Source organism: Larimichthys crocea, chromosome X (assembly GCF_000972845.2).
Source record: "Larimichthys crocea isolate SSNF chromosome X, L_crocea_2.0, whole genome shotgun sequence".
Lineage (NCBI taxonomy): Eukaryota > Metazoa > Chordata > Actinopteri > Sciaenidae > Larimichthys > Larimichthys crocea.
The window spans coordinates 13,369,644-13,376,009 of record NC_040020.1 but is presented as its reverse complement, the minus strand read 5'-3'; positions in this window follow the sequence as shown (position 1 = coordinate 13,376,009).

Here is a 6,366-nt window from a genome sequence, read left to right as displayed (position 1 = left end):
TTTTTGACTTACTGGTATTAGAACTATTATATGAAGATGCATATGATATATATATCAAATAATAAACAGACTTCTTTATGTAAAAGTGCATCACGTGTTCAGGTTTTATTTCAGTGTGCTGAAATGACTCAGAAGTGAGTGTGTGATGAACTTTAACCCTGCAGTCCAAGTCACAAACTGCAGGAACGACAAAACAGGATCAGAGTACATGTTGTTTCCCCTTTGGTTGGATATGTATGGTTAAGAATAAACCTGTTATATGATAATAAGCACATCCGGACCACCACATGTTAAACATGACTCCATCACATGATGTCACCTCTCATCCTGCCAAAGTGGAGACAATAGACTCACACTGAGAAGAATTTCCTGTCACTGAAACTTAAGCAGTCCTTTTCCACTTCCTCTGCACTCGTCACCTTCCCTCACATCCTGATCAACAGGCTCAATCCAGTTTTACTATAACATCTACTACACTGCAAAGGATTTCCAACACTGTGTGTGTGTGTGTGTGTGTGTGTGTTTCTATATATTTGTTACCATCAACAAATCTCACGAAAAGACCAAAACCAACAACGTGTTAATCCATCTTTTCTCTATGCAACCGCTCAGGGCCGGTCCTAGCTATGGGCAATGTGGGCGGCCGCCCAGGGCGCATTCTCCGTGGGGGGCGCACGAACGCCCGAAAAAGCAAAAAACCTCGGTAATTTTCGAATTCGCCCAGGGGCGCAAATGTGGCCAGGACCGGCGCTGCAACCGCTGGACATCGCTTAATCAAATTAATTGGACTTATGCCCATAATGAAAATAAATTCAAGAATTTGAGGAGTCCTTTGTGTGCTAGTGTCGCCATGAGCTGTATAGAATAACCCCCAATGGAGTCTATATACTGGTGGTGGTGGCGATGGAGTGAAGAATGATGCCGAAGATGTGGCTGGATGTGATGTGGAGCAGGTCCTCTGATGACCACAGTGGAAGGACTACTGGGCGCTTAATGTAATGAGGACTGGAGGTGAATGAGGTGGAGGAGGGTCCCGCATTTAAAATGTCAACTGACAACAGCAAAGAGAGGAACCTTAATAGCGACGAGACAATTGGCTGACAGAGGTCGTGGTATGATAAGGAGTGGCCCGCAGTCAGCTGATTGAGTTGGAAGCAGGAAATAGAGGTGGAGACAATACAAATAATTTTCTTTATTCAAACAGGAGTAAAATACTACATTTTGGGACTCATTTTCAGCTGTAGATTAATGAACATTTGGGAACTTCCAGTACCCACCATGCACTGACTATCATAATGAAAAACCATGTCACCTTATTAGGCTTTGGCTGCACAGAACATACTTGTCAGCAGGATTGATTCATTGTAGGTTTTTGGTCTTTTTGTGGTATTTGTTAACAATTAGAAAAATACAGAATATCACCAGACTTCCCCTTTGATATTAGCATTGATATAAGGGATGGGTACGCCCCCAGGAAATAAATAAAAGTCAGTACACACACCATTCTGTATGAGCACGTCCACTGGGTTGAAGTATTACCAGTTCACTCATAGCACAACTGAAAGTAAGCTGAGGCTGATCTGGTTTGATCTGATTGCTCAGAGTGATTAGGGGTTTACTTATTTGTCCCAGAAAATCTCTTTAATGAGTGTCTGTTCTGTGCTGGTATTTAAATAAAATGCCTTGGCACTGATGTTATATATTGTCCTCCTATGGGATGCCCTCCTGGGGCATCTGGGGGATCTAGTAGCTGATGGAACTGAGTGATCGCCTTATGAGTAAAGCTGTAACTGTAACTGTTGTTGCAGTGCAAAGGGAAAAAAATGCATTAATGACTGTTTATCTGTGTGTATGATAAGAAGGACGTTGCTTAGATGCAGAGAGAAAGGATAGTTATTATTTTTAGTGCTGTTGTTGCAACTTACGTACAGTAATAAGGGAGAGGAATACAGGAAAATGTTGGAGTCACTTTTTTATTTTTAGTGTGTATAATTCTGTGTATAGAGCACTATAAATGTACTGTGATGTGTGTGTCTAGTGTGTGTGTTTTGACAATTTAATCCAAACGCAGTGCTTACACGATATATTGTCAGGATGTTAAGCTCTACGCTTTGGGACTATATATGTGTTACTTCCACATCTTTGTTGTCTGTGTGTGTGTGTGTGTGTGTGTGTGTGTGTGTGTGTTCATCTAGAAACATGCTTCTTCTGTGTCCATTTATGAAGAGGTGTGGAAGTAATTGTGTGCGAGCATGTGCTGTTCAATGTGCAGAGTCATGTGGGTGGTGTGTCCATATCAGCCAGCCAGCCATCCAGCGACAGGTTGATTAAGACACACCCCTGCTTGCTTATCCAGGAAGACAAAGAGAGAGAGAGAGAGAAAGCAAGAGACAGAGAGAGAGAGAGAGTGTGTGTGTGTGTGTGTGTGTGTGTGTGTGTTTATTGATTTGTGTGCATCTGTGCAGGTTCTCCAGTTTAATGGTATTTATGTACAGTGAGTGTGTTTGTGTGTGCGTGAGAAAAGTGTGCTGGTGAGCTGCAGTTTATTATGTGTTTGTGTCTATGTGTGTGTGTGTGTGTGTGTGTGTGTGTGTGTTTAGTGTGAGTGAGAGCATGCAGCGCCACTGATCTGCTCTGCTGCATTGCAGCATGTCCTGCCCATCCCGAGGTCGCCGTCGTCCTCCACCAGGGCACTCTTCCAAGGTCGCAGCAGGTCAATCCTCCCCATCTGCATACCCAGCTGATGCAAGGGTAAATCTATAAACACCACACCAAATCTGTTAGAGCAACCAGACACCAGTAAAAACCAGAGCCAGAGGTAACCATACTCAGACTGTATGGTCTCAAAAATCCATCAACGCGAAGATCAGACATGTAAATCTACCCATATGACCAGTCAATCAACTGAGAAAAGCTATCAAGACATGATGAACTACTGCAGCACACATATTCTACATGCAAATGCATGCAGTTATAGTCAGATATGGTGGCACTTGGGAATTGTTTGTCTGGAGGAATTTACTGTCAATCTGTCGAAGATGAGGACTTTTATAGGAGCTGCCAACGAGGATATCCAAGCCAAGGATTTATGGCCACAAATGTCTTTAAATTTATCAAGAAACAAGAATAATAATGCTTCATATGTTACTAACTGAGATACCATGCAGAGAAAATGAAAATAAATACAATATTTGCCGCAAAATAAACACACACACACATAGGCACTGCAAGAATGTGTAAACGCATGGGTGTACAGTAACAGAGCCAGCCCGTGCCATCAAGCGATCCTCCTGTCGCCTCCACCTCTTGTTTACAGTTTTTATTTTTTTTATTTTATTATCTACGTGTTTACTATTTTGATTGGTCAACTTGTAAAAATAAAATAAAATGTCAAAGGCAAAGCTATTCAGTTTCTTGTGTGTTTGTATGTAAATTGTCAGTGCTGCAATGCAAGGGGGGCACCACCTTAAATCTTGCCTAGGGCGCCAAATTGGTTTGGGCCAGTACTGTAGAGTAAACATAGACGCTCACCTTGGTAGACTGACTGTTTTATGGGAAAGGACAAATCTGAGTTCAAGGCCAGAATCACACAAATAAAATATTGTCTTCTGCTGCCACGGAAACAAGTCATTTTGCGAGAGAGGCCCTGAAAGGTGTCTTCAAGAATAAAATCAGCAGATCTTCATTTCAGAACAGAGGTGAATTAGAGTTCAGTCCTGTCTGTTTGTATTGCTAATGTGTATTAGCATCAGTAGTATCAATAGTATCAAACATGAACATGACTAATGCTTCCAGAATGAAGCATCGCCACAAGGGATTTCCTGTGTAAAAACAGATGCATTATAAAAAAGGTGCAAATAAATTCATCATTTCATTACAGAGATGCAGTACACTGTAAAAAGCAAACAGTTTGGGTCTCATATTTGTAGATTTCCATCATTTCTATCAGTCATGATTTTATTGTACTCACCCAAGAAGTTACTGAGTTCTGGTTAACACAGCAACATCACAACAATGTCTGAGAGGCAGTCAAGCAACCAAATAGGTTGTAAACAAGTCACCAGACTATGCTGTTGGAAAATAGCTGCTAAATACATGTGAAGGATATGAACGATATATTACTGAAATGTGGAGTTAGAGGTTAAAACAGTTTTTCACCAGTTTTCAGTCCAGGATTTTTTGGGCGGGCCCAAAGGGTGGCTCGATGACACACTGAGGCCATCCCGAGTATACCCCTGTACCCCTAGAAGAGAGATAGAGATGAATTCATCTCACTCGGAGTGTTTCAAAGTTGGTCATGTCATTTTCTGAACTCATCTGACACGTTTTAGTTGCTTTAAAATTGCTTGACTGCTCCCACGAGTCAGCACATTCATCGGACACAAACATGTTGATATATTTAGTCATTCAAATTTTGCTGGGTGGTTAATAACGCTTTTCTTCTTTGGTCTGACAAGCTCAGAACACATTTATTCTTACTTTACACAGACTGTAAGTTCAGGAGCATGGCCATGCCTCTTTTTGTCCTAAACTTAATGCTAAATGCAATACATTAAAATCAAGTAAATCAAAGGAGTAATCCTGATTTTGTCCATCTAAACAAGCAAAGTTGAGCCTGGATTTACTGTTTGTCATAATCCCAGTCCATTTTCCCTGTCACACGTCAACCTCATGCAAAAACAAATTAGTTTGGCATGCATTTGTCAGCTCTTCAATTTTTGCTATTATTGAAGGGACTGAGAATTTGGACATAAATCAGACAAAGAGGACCTTGGGAAACGCAGTTTGCGACAGCAGACTGACTCACCATCTGACTACGTCTCTTGCTCGATGTGGCTTCAGGGAGCTGTTTGACACGGAGTGGCTTGCTTGTTGTACAAATACTCAGCCTCAGCTCATCTGCCAGGATGTTCGGGGTTTGATTACATTCTCGCAGCAGGAGGATTTCTATGGGGCTATCAATGATTTATTATCTAGATACAACGGAAACAAACAAATAGATCGGTCTTATGATTTACTGTAACACAGCAAAGTCTCAAATTTCCCACATATGGAAGAATCTCGTTTATTTATGTAAATATGTGGCATCCCAGCGAGCCTCTTGTTCTAAAATGTAAACCATGTCAGACAGGCCAGTACAGGAACAAAAAGGAAATAACAACTTTGTTCTTTGGGGACGGAAAGAAAAAAGGAGTATCTTTAAGCTACACTGATATGAATAAATGCACACATGCGTGAGTTCTGGACCGGCGTTTTATTGTTTCCCATATCTGTGGCTCACAAAGGGACAATTTTTCTCAGTACAAACACTTTTGTAAAGTGATAAATGTCTTCATAATGCTGCGTCTGCACATGAAGGGAGGAAACAATGTGCTTCATCTGCATTCGGTAGGTGATCATAAAAACATAACTCCTTTGTGATCGCAGCCAAACACTTTGCTGTAAACACTGCATCATCGCTTTCTCACAGCCTCACAACAAAGTGGGTTTAACTTCTCACCCCATGTAGGTCACCATCATGAGCGGGAAAATCACGTTGATGCTACACGCGTCTTTGACTTGTTTGATAATGACCCATCTCTAGTACAATAGGAGTTAATTACCTCCTTTAATGACTTCACACACTAAGGCTAATGGCCAACCGAGATAACGGATCTCTCATTACCACTATTCCCACATCTTGGCTGGAATGGAGGACTTATTAAACAAACTGTGCGCCCTTCATTGTGGGACACTTGGCACATTTATATGGGTTAGAAAGGAACACTAATGTATTTAAATCTGTCATGTACTGCTGATGACATTAAAACAAACGTTTTACCACTAGTGAGATAATTGCTCCTTTTGTGGCCAGCACTGTGATGGGGTCTCGTGATAAGACAGCAACTATTTTAATTCATGTTCAAAGATGAAACAAAAGCTTTTCTTTAAATGTGTTTGATTATAAGAATCCACCTAGTTAGAAAGATGATGATGAATACATAACCCCTAGTGTTACTATGATGAGCAGTATAACCTGTGTCAGGATCACTTATAGCCATTGACATTTATCATGCTGCTGTAGCTCCATCTACAGTGTAGGTATAATGCAAAAATATGTTTTACATGACAAAATGTGTTCACTTGTAACAAATTTACATGGTATGGTAGATTATGTCAAGCAAATGTTGACAGAAATGACAGGAACTGCATTGAATATCATAACACAAATGAGTAATCTTCATTCATGTAATCGTGTACTGTAATGCATATTGTGCACTAAAATTTAGTGAAATTGAATGGTGAGAATGGTGCAATATGTGGATGTTGCTTCTGTGTGTCACATTGACATTCAGGTTTTATTAATGATGATTTGGAAATTCAAAA